Source organism: Salmo salar, unplaced genomic scaffold (assembly GCF_965601325.2).
Source record: "Salmo salar unplaced genomic scaffold, fSalSal1 ptg000152l, whole genome shotgun sequence".
Taxonomy (NCBI): Eukaryota; Metazoa; Chordata; class Actinopteri; order Salmoniformes; family Salmonidae; genus Salmo; species Salmo salar.
The window spans coordinates 2126521-2139292 of record NW_027675323.1 but is presented as its reverse complement, the minus strand read 5'-3'; positions in this window follow the sequence as shown (position 1 = coordinate 2139292).

The window sequence follows — 12772 nt, the reverse complement described above, 5'->3', positions numbered from 1 at the left end:
GGTGTAAACAGGGCCCAGTCAGTAGAATCTGGGTGTCTATTCCTGTGTGGAGGTGTAAACAGGGCCCAGTCAGGAGGCTCTGACGCTGAGTCAGCTATCTTTGTGAACTGGATGAAAACTAGAATCTGTGTTTACTAGTTAAGACCATTTATGATATAGTATAAGATAATTACAGGTGCACCGTACTGTTTTAAACCTGTAATTATTTTTAACCTGTACCCCATTTTAGAAGTATTGAAAGATGTATATGTATGAGTTGCATTATCCTAGGAACTAACTATGAGATAGAAATGTGAAAATATTCCTGCAGGTTAAAATATTGTTGAAAAACAACTAATTGATTAGGTATGTTTGGGAATAGCATTGTGTGACTGTGATATGATAGTTGTGTGACTGTGATATGAGAGTTGTGTGACTGTGATATGAGAGTTGTGTGACTGTTGTGGTGGCTAATTTCCGCATTACCAAATGAGGAGTTACAAACACACCAGTCCGAGTTAAACTACATCTTTAATACTTAAGATACTTTTGCAAAAGTTCTTGACCTTCAATAATACACTCTCTCGAATGAACCAGGAAGGTGATTACAGAATGGCTACAGGGATCTTTTATAGCAACGATACAGCCCCCTTCAACGTACATTGACAAACCACAGATACTTAGTAACAGTTCACAAAGGTTAAGTTTTGTATGACAGATATCAATAAAACACATCAGACAGTAACTGCTATGTCAACAGGGTTCATTATATAGACCAGTATCTGGTCCCCGTAGAACTGTCCCTCCCTGTTACGGTATTGAACAAAAACACAATTTCATCCAATGGCATATATCAATTGTCAACTCTAGATACTCCCATCTCAAGCAAACCCCCTCTTGACCCTACTCCTGGACAGGCTCACTGGGGAGTGAGCCTCTAGGCCATATATTATCACAGGATAAGTGCGAGATCTAAGAGAGGACATACAAGGGTCCATTTACTGCCATAATCCTCCCCCCAATAAAGAAAAGGAGGGAGTGACTTGCTCACAGACAAGTCATTGGTTCCCCATTAATCACGCCATCCCTTCACATGGTTTAAGAAATAGGTAAAGACACATTCCCATGACGACAAGTCTGACCTCTCCCCTCTCTGGGCCCCAAGTGTCTGAGCCCCAGCTAAGGGTGCAACTGACAAGACACCAGAGTCCAATGGACACTTTCTAATGACAAGTACCTCAAATAAGCATATTATATTAATAAAACATCTTAATTATCTATGTTACCCAACTAATTCTGATTCGTCCACGACACTGTGATATGAGAGTTGTGTGACTGTGATATGAGAGTTGTGTGACTGTGGAAATGAGTCTTAATCTGACGTTTGGATAGTAACATATAGAAATATGCTTAATCAGACGATTGAAATATGGATAATAAGCGGGATGATATTTTAGAAAGCAGCGGAAGGTCTGTAGTTTCTGGGAGGCTTGATTTTGCCGTGGTCTCTGGGAGGTTAGAGAACCGTTGAGGATCCCATGGTCATGGTCCATTGTGGATAAGAGCGTCTGCTAAATGACGTAAATGTAAAATTGTCCGGGAAACAAACATATTTTTTTGGTTCCGTTAATCAGATGAAACCAAAGTTTATTTTTGGTTCTGCTGGGAGGATGTTTGGAAAGATGCTTCGTAGCTATGGAGAGTCCCTGAAAAAGCAAATGGAATGGTTGTCGTGTTTACCTGAGAATTTCTTACGTTTTATATGGATTCTGTGAATATATGATGAATTGTATGTGTGTATAATCGATTACTAGAGATTTGATGAAGTAATACTGGGAATATAATTAGATACAATTTAAACAACCCATATGTAGACAAACGTAGGCTTTGAGTTGGTATCTTTAATGGATCATTTGATAAAGATGAGGTTTAAGCATTATTAAACAGTCTACAAAGTCTGGCCAGTTGTCTCAGAAACTGATGGGAGTGTGTCCACTTTAGGGTAAATTACCCTAACGATGTAACTATAAAACGCTAATTGGATTTTCTCCATCCGGCTACTACATTTGAAATAAAAACTGCCCTTAAGGCCTGTGGGGGGTTCTTCCCAGTATGAGAGGAGTTGCTGGATTTATTGAATAAACCTTTTTCCATAAAGTTAGAGTGAACCATGGTGGCTGACTAGCTGTTGATGTTGAAGAAGCGTCCCGTCCACTAGATTATACGTCACAGTGGCAGAATCACCTGAAAGACGCACATCGCCATCTGCTGACTGGAGTTGGTATCGCAGTTGAGAAAATACTTTCAGACAAAAAACTCAAAAGCGACTGCCCCTAAAAACCAACGACTCCCTTTGAAAACGGGCGATGTGGCATCAGAAACATTAATTATAGTGTAAAAATGTACTACAAAGTTTAGATAAATGGAATAACTTTGGTCATACCCAGTCAGCACGTGACGTCCAAGGACGTCGAATTATGGGCGAAATCAGGTCTGTCTGTTGTGGCTGTTATTTCACCCTAAAATAGTCATCCCAAATTGGGCTGTGTATAACTATGTAAATGTCTCTCGGACAAGGAGACTTTTATCAATATACACTCTAAGAAGTCAAGGTTCCTGGAGTATCCTTTAGGGGTTCTTCAAATTGAAACTGTGGGGGAACCCCTAAAAGTTATTTGAAGAACATTTTGTGGGAACCCCTATAAGTTCTTTGAAGAACCCCTTATCATGGTTCCTCAAATAACCTTTTGGGGTTAATTTTTTTAACTCCCTGTCCACCCTCCCTCCATTATAAAAACATTTGAATAATAATAATAATAATAATAATATTCACAATATTGATTTAAATAATTCATTGTTTATTTAGTGGCACCACAACTGTGAATTAATATTTACAAAACCATTTACCAAACAAAACACATTACCAAATTGAAACATTTCTGCAGACATGTCAGACCATAATAAATAATACTTTTACTTTGTATAGTGCTTTTCATGACATTTTTTTTACATTTTACATTTTAGTCATTTAGCAGACGCTCTTATCCAGAGTGACTTTTCATGACATTTAAAATGTATAAAATAATGATGTAAAATAAAAACAACATAAAAAATGAATCACAGGTAAACTAACAACATTGTAGACTTGATGCTAAATACAGATTTTTCAGCTTTAGTGTGTATATCGTATCCACTTAGTTATGTTAGGAAGTTTTCCATCTTTATGACCGGCCCTGGTAACTTCACCCCAACTTCTCTGATCCCCAGAACACAGTAACTTCACAACATAATAGTTTTTCTGACATTTTGGGGAAATGTTACAGAAAATAAAAATCCAGCCGTAGCAGAGCTCCAAGTCCCATGGGGACGTCCTCGAGGGCCTGGATGTTCTCCCCATCAAAGGCCAGCGGGATTTCACTCTCATGGTGAAATGGATTTCCACCGATGTGCAGTAAAGGAGTGAAGAGCGGTGAAATCTGTGTCAACAAAAGTAAGGAAAGATTAATACACATACAATTAACAAAGAACATAACACATGTTCAGCTGTAGTTTTATATAAGCATGCACACCTATGTTTATGAAGAAACAGATGATTGGTGCATAGACATACCTTGTCACGGACATAAAGGCCACTCGGGTCCTCATTGAAGAGGTAGGGCAAGAGCAGAATCACTGCTGTGGTCTCCAGTCCTAGTAAAGTAAAGCAATGATCTTACTACACTTGCTAATTTTATTACCAAATTCATTAGAGAAAGGGAAGGAATAAGAGCAAATACCTCTTCTGTATTGTCCTTCAGGGACTGTCAAAATAGCAGGATGATGTCCTCACCCCTGCCTCGCCTCTCTACCTCTGATAGTCCTTGAATTATATTTTTGTCTATATCCATTCCATGGACTTGATTCATTTCTGAGAAGATCTGAAAAGATTATTTGCACACATTTGTATGCTAATAGATGTCAGTTTGTATTGACTGCTATGTAGGTTAAATGTACACTTGAAATGCAGCTGTCCTACAACATATCTGTGTAACGTGCATCGCATGGTGACGAGGAAGCGGACCAAAACGCAGCTGGGAGCGAACACATGTTTATTCAACACACTGGAATTAAACATGTACATGTACACAAAATCAAGAAAAATGCAGATACGTTACGTGCTCAAACAAAGAGACAACACCCCACAAACAGCGTGGGGAAAACAGCAACTTAAATGTGATCCCAATCAGAGACAATTAGCGACAGCTGTCTCTGATTGGGAATGACAGAACCCAACATAGAAATAAACCCACCTAGAGCCTACACAAGGCTAAAACGTAAACCAAACACAAACCAATGAAAAATACCTAACCTGACACACCCTGACCCAATATACCCGAGTTCACCTGGTCAGGGCGTGACAATCTGTACCTTCTTCTTGATCCCAATTGCATTGTGTCCATGTTCTGTCCTATAAGAATTTCAAAGGAAGAGAAAATGTGTCAAAGAATAGTCTTTCAAGCATTAAAAAATATATATTAAATAAATATTGAAAGATAAATGTCATCGACATACAATGTAATGTAAAATAGAAGAACATATTGGAGAAAGCACTAGCCAATACAGTACTGCCATACAGTAACAGTACTGCCATACAGCCCTAATATCACATTTCAAGATATCTTTGTACACAAATTGTTCAATATTTTATCAGGCTGACTTGAAAGATTATACGCAACATTTTGCTGCGTGGCAATACTGTGTTTGGATTCTGAAGGGCATTTATACAAGAGAGGTAGTCTAGACACTGTATTAATACCATTATGCATTTGAATCCCATCTACAGCTACCATCTAAGATATTAATTTCCCTCCACAAGGGGGCGGACATGTAACGTTTCCAAAATGGGATAGTATTGTACATGTAACGTTTCCAAAATGGGATAGTATTGTACATGTAACGTTTCCAAAATGGGATAGTATTGTACATGTATCGTTTCCAAAATGGGATAGTATTGTACATGTAACGTTTCCAGAATGGGATAGTATTGTCCATGTAACGTTATGCCCCCTTGTGAGTTAATAGTATTGCATGCTGTAGCAGGCTATATAAAGAGGAAGACCTCCATTGACGATTCAGTTCGTTGTAACATCTCGTCTGGACAGGTCACTGTCCTTAGTTAGTTAGTTAAGTTAGCTAGTTTATTATCACAAAAGTGAGAACTGCTCTAGATTGGAAACTTACATTAATGAGAGTGTAAAGCCATGTTGGCTTTATGGAAACGATATAGAATATATGGGAAAGAATATAGTTGAGGAAATAATCCAAACCTAGTTGTGCCTAGTTAGGACATAACGTTAGCTAGCTAGCTAACGGTACTGTACTGTAGCTCATACAACGCCGACGGTCAAACCCGGCTTTCTAATATTTACGATAATTAACTATAGTAACGTTTTGGAAGATATTCACAGAAAACCATCATTGTCTTCGTTATTCATTATTAGTATGTTATATTATTATAATACATTATTTCGAGACATATTCAGAGCCAAACATCAACCCAACTTAACCTTTTTAACTGTTGTCGCATCCAAACTTGTCACCATTGTTTTCAGTTGTAATTGCGACGTTCCCGGAAGAAGTCAAATCAAATCAAATGTATTTATATAGCCCTTCTTATATCAGCTGATATCTCAAAGTGCTGTACAGAAACCCAGCCTAAAACCCCAAACAGCAAGCAATGCAGGTGTAGAAGCACGGTGGCTAGGAAAAACTCCCTAGAAATGCCAAAACCTAGGAAGAAACCTAGAGAGGAACCAGGCTATGAGGGGTGGCCAGTCCTCTTCTGGCTGTGCCGGGTGGAGATTATAACAGCACATGGCCTAGATGTTCAAATGTTCATAAATGACCAGCATTGTCAAATAATAATAATCATAGTAGTTGTCGAGGGTGCAACAAGTCAGTAACACAAGAGTAAGTGTCAGTTGGCTTTTTCATAGCCGATCTTTGAGAGTATCTCTACCGCTCCTGCTGTCTCTAGAGAGTTGAAAACAGCAGGTCTGGGACAGGTAGTATGTCCGGTGAACAGGTCAGGGTTCCATAGCTGCAGGCAGAACAGTTGGAACTGGAGCAGCAGCACGGCCAGGTGGACTGGGGATAGCAAGGAGTCATCAAGCCAGGTAGTCCTGAGGCATGGTCCTAGGGCTCAGGTCCTCCAAGAGAGAGAAAGAAAGAAAGAGAAAGAATTAGAGAGAGCATATTTAAATTCACACAGGACACCAGAAAAGACAAGAGAAATACTCCAGATTTAACAGACTGACCCTAGCACCCCGACACATAAACTACTGCAGCATAAATACTGGAGGCTGAGACAGGAGGGGTCAGAAGACACTGTGGCCCCATCCGATGAAACCCCCGGACAGGGCCAAACAGATAGGATATAACCCAACCACTTTGCCAAAGCACAGCCTCCACACCACTGGAGTGATATCTCCAACCACCAACATACCATCCCGGGACAAGGCCGAGTATAGCCCACAAAGATCTCCGCCACGGCACAGCCCAAGGGGGGGCGCCAACCCAGACAGGAAGACCACGTCAGTGACTCAACCCACTCAAGTGACGCACCCCTCCCAGGGACGGCATGGAAGAACACCAGTAAGCCAGTGACTCAGCCCCCGTAATAGGGGTAGAGGCAGAGAATCCCAGTGGAAAGAGGGGAAACCGGCCAGGCAGAGACAGCAAGGGCGGTTCGTTGCTCCAGCCTTTCCGTTCACCTTCACACCCCTGGGCCAGACTACACTTAATCATAGGACCTACTGAAGAGATGTGTCTTCAGTAAAGACTTAAAAGTTGAGACTGAGTCTGCGTCTCACATGGATAGGCAGACTATTCCATAAAAATGGAGCTCTACAGGAGAAAGCCCTGCCTCCAGCTGTTTGCTTAGAAATTCTAGGAACAATTAGGAGGCCGTAGCGTACGTGTAGGTATGTACGGCAGGACCAAATCGGAAAGATAGGTAGGAGCAAGCCCATGTAATGCTTTGTAGGTTAGCAGTAAAACCTTGATATCAGCCCTTGCCTTAACAGGAAGCCAGTGTAGGGAGGCTAGCACTGGAGTAATATGATCAATTTTTGGGGTTCTAGTCAGGATTCTAGCAGCCGTATTTAGCACTAACTGAAGTTTATTTAGTGCTTTATCCGGGTAGCCGGAAAGTAGAGCATTGCAGTAGTCCAACCTAGAAGTAACAAAGGCATGGATTAATTTTTCTGCGTCATTTTTGGACAGAAAGTTTCTGATTTTTGCAATGTTACGTAGATGGAAAAAAGCTGTCCTTGAAACAGTCTTGATATGTTCTTCAAAAGAGAGATCAGGGTCCAGAGTAACGCCGAGGTTCTTCACAGTTTTATTTGAGAGGACTGTACAACCATCCAGATTAATTGTCAGATTCAACAGAAGATCTCTTTGTTTCTTGGGACCTAGAACAGCATCTCTGTTTTGTCCGAGTTTAAGAGTAGAAAGTTTGCAGCCATCCACTTCCTTATGTCTGAGACACAGGCTTTTAGCGAGGGCAATTTTGGGGCTTCACCATGTTTCATTGAAATGTACAGCTGTGTGTCATCCGCATAGCAGTGAAATTTAACATTATCTTTTTGAATGACATCCCCAAGAGGTAAAATATATAGTGAAAACAATAGTGGTCCTAAAACAGAACCTTGAGGAACACCGAAATTTACAGTTGATTTGTCAGAGGACAAACCATTCACAGAGACAAATTGATATCTTTCCGACAGATAAGACCTAAACCAGGCCAGAACTTGTCCATGTAGACCATTTTGGGTTTCCAATCTCTCCAAAAGAATGTGGTGATCGATGGTATCAAAAGCAGCACTAAGATCTAATTAAAAGGTCATTTACCACCTTCACAAGTGCAGTCTCAGTGCTATGATGGGGTCTAAAACCAGACTGAAGCATTTCGTGTACATTGTTTGTCTTCAGGAAGGCAGTGAGTTGCTGCGCAACAGCTTTTTCTAAAATTTTTGAGAGGAATGGAAGATTCGATATAGGCCGATAGTTTTTTATAATTTCTGGGTCAAGATTTGGCTTTTTCAAGAGAGGCTTTATTACTGCCACTTTTAGTGGGTTTGGTGCACATCCGGTGGATAGAGAGCCGTTTATTATGTTCAACATAGGAGGGCCAAGCACAGAAAGCAGCTCTTTCAGTAGTTTAGTTGGAATAGGGTCCAGTATGCAGCTTGAAGGTTTAGAGGCCATGATTATTTTCATCATTGTGTAAAGAGATATAGTACTAAAACACAGTCCAGCAACAATGGAGGTTCCTCGATGAACCCACCTTCTAACAAGTTCTTTGAAGAACCTTTTAGGGCTGTTTTTCATTGACCAAGAACCCTACGGTTCTTAGGGGATTTGAGAACAACCCGTTGAACCCGTCATTTTTAGAGTGTAGTCGGCTCTATTTACTCTCAGATTCAAACATGATGATTAGTATCAACGATCAAGTCAGCTGCTGCTGCTCCAATACAGTATGAGGTGAGACGGTGAACTGATGTTGAACTGGGCAGTCAGCTGCTGCTGCTCCAATACAGTATGAGATGAGACGGTGAACTGATGTTGAACCGGGCAGTCAGCTGCTGCTGCTCCAATACAGTATGAGGTGAGACGGTGAACTGATGTTGAACTGGGCAGTCAGCTGCTGCTGCTCCAATACAGTATGAGGTGAGACGGTGAACTGATGTTGAACTGGGCAGTCAGCTGCTGCTGCTCCAATACAGTATGAGGTGAGACGGTGAACTGATGTTGAATCATAATGATTAAGTTAATTAAAATTAATTAGTGAAACTGTTAAAAAATAGTATATGACATTAAATATATTACTCTATTGTTATCATATAGAAACATCATGGAATATTGTACATCATATTAGCATCAACATACATTATTGTTTCATTCAATTTCACATAATAAGGATATTTAATATTTTCAAGTTCAGAAGTCAGAACCCATCACCTGCTATGTAAAAGAGACTGAAGAATGCACAATGGTCAATGCTATCTGGGATCCTTGGGACATCCCTACCCTAAACCCTAAGTGATTTAATAGTTGGTATTCAGCAGTCATAAAGCGTTATTTACTTTAAAACCTCTTGGGGCTAGGTGGGACGCTAGCGTGCCAGCCGTGGTGCACTCCATCAACAGCAGGTGCATTTCAAGAGCGGCAAATTTGAATCCAAATAAATGTCAAAATTCAAATTTTTCAAACATACAACTATTTTACACCCTTTGAAAGATAAACATCTCCTTAATCTAACCACGTTTTACGATTTCAAAAAGGTTTTACGGCGAAAGCATAAATTTAGAGTATGTTAGGACAGTACATTTACAAGAGTTGTGTGTAATGTTTTGTCAAGTCAAAGACAGGGTCACCAAAACCATAAAACCAGCTAAAATGATGCACTAACCTTTTACAATCTCCATCAGATGACACTCCTAGGACATTATGTTAGACAATGCATGCATTTTTAGTTCTATCAAGTTCATATTTATATCCAAAAACAGCGTTTTACTATGGCATTGATGTTGAGGAAATCGTTTCCCTCCAATAACCGGCAGTCAAGTCAGCGTCACAAATTAAATAATTAAAATTAGAAAACATTGGTAAAATATTATATTGTCATTTAAAGAATTATAGATTTACATCTCTTGAACGCAATCAACTTGCCAGATTTAAAAATAACCTTACTGGGAAATCACACTTTGCAATAATCTGAGCACTGCGCCCAGAAAAATACGCGTTGCGATACAGACTAGACGTCATGTTGGGGAGATCTAAAATACTATGTAAATAATCCATTACCTTTGATTCTCTTCATCAGATGTCACTTCCAGGTATCACAGGTCCATAACGAATGTAGTTTTGTTCAAAAAAGCTCATCATTTATGTCCAAAAATCTCCGTCTCGTTAGCACATGATCTAAGCCAGCCGGACTTCTCGTCATGAACGAGGGGAAAAAATATATTTCCGTTCGTTCAAACATGTCAAACGTTGTATAGCATAAATCATTAGGGCCTTTTTTAACCAGAACATGAATAATATTCAAGGTGGACGAATGCATACTCTTTTATAACGTATTGGAACGAGGGTACCCAACATGAACTCGCGCGCCAGGTGTCTAATGGGACATCATCGTTCCATGGCTCTTGTTCGGTCAGATCTCCCTCCAGAAGACTCAAAACACTTTGTAAAGGCTGGTGACATCTAGTGGAAGCAATAGGAAGTGCCAAAATATTCCTAAGCCCCTGTGTTTTTCAATGGGATAGGTTTAAAGTCAATACAACACATCAGGTATCCACTTCCTGTCAGAAAATGTCTCAGGGTTTTGCCTGCCAAATGAGTTCTGTTATACTCACAGACACCATTCAAACAGTTTTAGAAACTTTAGAGTGTTTTCTATCCATATATAATAAGTATATGCATATTCTAGTTACTGGGTAGGATTAGTAACCAGATTAAATCGGGTACATTTTTTTTATCCAGACGTGCAAATGCTGCCCCCTAGCCCTAACAGGTTTTAACGAACTACTAAAATTGTGATTTTGTCAGACAGCATAGACAGCAGCTCTACACTTTATTGACTGACTGATCCATTCATCCTTCCATCCCTCCTCAGCCTTCCTCTCCTCTGAAGACCCAGTGAGGGTGGAGCTCAGTCAGAGTGCTGTTGAGGGACTGGTTAGGAAGAACACTTCTACAGCCAGAGAGGTGAGAGGTCACACATGGTTTAGATGGTAAATATTTATGTCCCCTTAGTGGTTCATCACGTCAGCAAAAGGGAATATGTTCCATCTATGTTCATTTACATTAGTGCAAATTGTCCACTGATATTGGTGTAATTTCTCACCCCTTTTGGCTGTATGAAAGTTAATTTCCCCTCAGACACACTCATTATGAAGGTCATTTGTGTCAAATGTACCTTTCCCCACTCATTCACCCCATCTCTTTACATTGCTTATGCATATTTGGTGGCCTGACTGCATCCAGATGATGTCAAAGGCCCATCCTGGTAGATCTGAACCTAATGCAGTTTGGAGTGATCAGATGACAGAAGTCACATTTAGGTGCCAGGTGTAACTGAGGCCATAGATGCTCCATATCCATTACTTTGAGTGTTTCATATATGACTAAATGTGTTTCTTTCTGTGTTACAGGGACAGTCAAGAAATGGAACAGCAAGGCCACAGAACATGACATAAGCAGAGCTGTTTGATAATTTTGTTTGTTTTTTAATAGTTGAATCCTTTGACGTATTGTTGATTTTAAAAAAAGGGATACTAAATATCATACATTTTGACAGTGGAAGATATGAATTTATACTGTTTTTCATACTAAGATGGACCAAGATATGTGTTGCTTTTGTACATATCTGTTAATTGGTTTCCCAAGAGTGTTGATTGGTCAGTCATTGGGTTCATTTGTTTTACAGTATGTTCAAATCAAATCAAGCTTTATTTATACAGCACATTTCAGACATGGATGCAACACAAAGGCTCCACAGGAAAAAAACAACTATTTAGTACAAAAGACAAACAGACAGAATAATAACAACTGAAAGACTAATGAGCATTCTGATGAAATGCCATTGATTAAAAATCCTAAAATAGAAGAGGGGAACAAACAAAGAGTCACTGACAACAACCACAACTAAACAGGTGGGGTTTTAGGAGGGGCTCTGATAGACACTATGGGGGTGTCCACTGGAAGTTGACTAGTAACAACAACTGGGACCTAAAAGACACCCACCATGAGACCCACTAAATCTGCCCAAGAAGAGGCAAACAGAAGAAAAACCCACACCAAACTTAAAGACAGGAAGCAAACCAAAAAGGTGGAGCAACTAAAGGTGTTGACTCTCCACATGTATCAAGACAACTGGAGCACTGGGCCAGACACTCTTAAATAGAACCTGGACCAGCTCAGGTGAAACACCTTCCCACTAACGAGATGGACAAGCCAGCACAGGTGTAACACATACTGACTAACGAGGTGACACCAATCAGTGCGTCCTACGTGCTAACGAGCTAGACGTGCTAACGAGCTAGACGTGCTAACGAGCTAGACGTGCTAACGAGCTAGACGTGCTAACGAGCTAGACGTGCTAAAGTCCAACCTCAAAACATAAATGGAAAAACCAAAGCCTGTAACACCTTCCCCCTTTTAAGACAACAAATATATCCTATATTTTTGTTGGACAAGTTTGCTCACCACCAACAGAAAACAACTTCCATTTCACATTATAATCAACTACAATGCTTCACCTTCTAGAATATAAATATGGTGTCTACTGGCTGTCAACAATTAAAAACAAGAAAAAACCACGTATTTCTAAATAATAATATACAATAATATTCTTTTTTTCTCCTTTTTCTCTTCTTTCTATAGAATCCTAAAACTCACTAGCTTCTAGAACACTCGTCTTCCTAAAACTCACTAGCTTCTAGAACTCTCGTCTTCCTAAAACTCACTAGCTTCTAGAACTCTCGTCTTCCTAAAACTCACTAGCTTCTAGAACTCTCGTCTTCCTAAAACTAACTAGCTTCTAGAACTCTCGTCTTCCTAAATCCCACTAGCTTCTAGAACTCTCGTCTTCCTAAAACTAACTAGCTTCTAGAACTCTCGTCTTCCTAAAACTCACTAGCTTCTAGAACTCTCGTCTTCCTAAAACTCACTAGCTTCTAGAACTCTCGTCTTCCTAAAACTAACTAGCTTCTAGAACTCTCGTCTTCCTAAAACTCACTAGCTT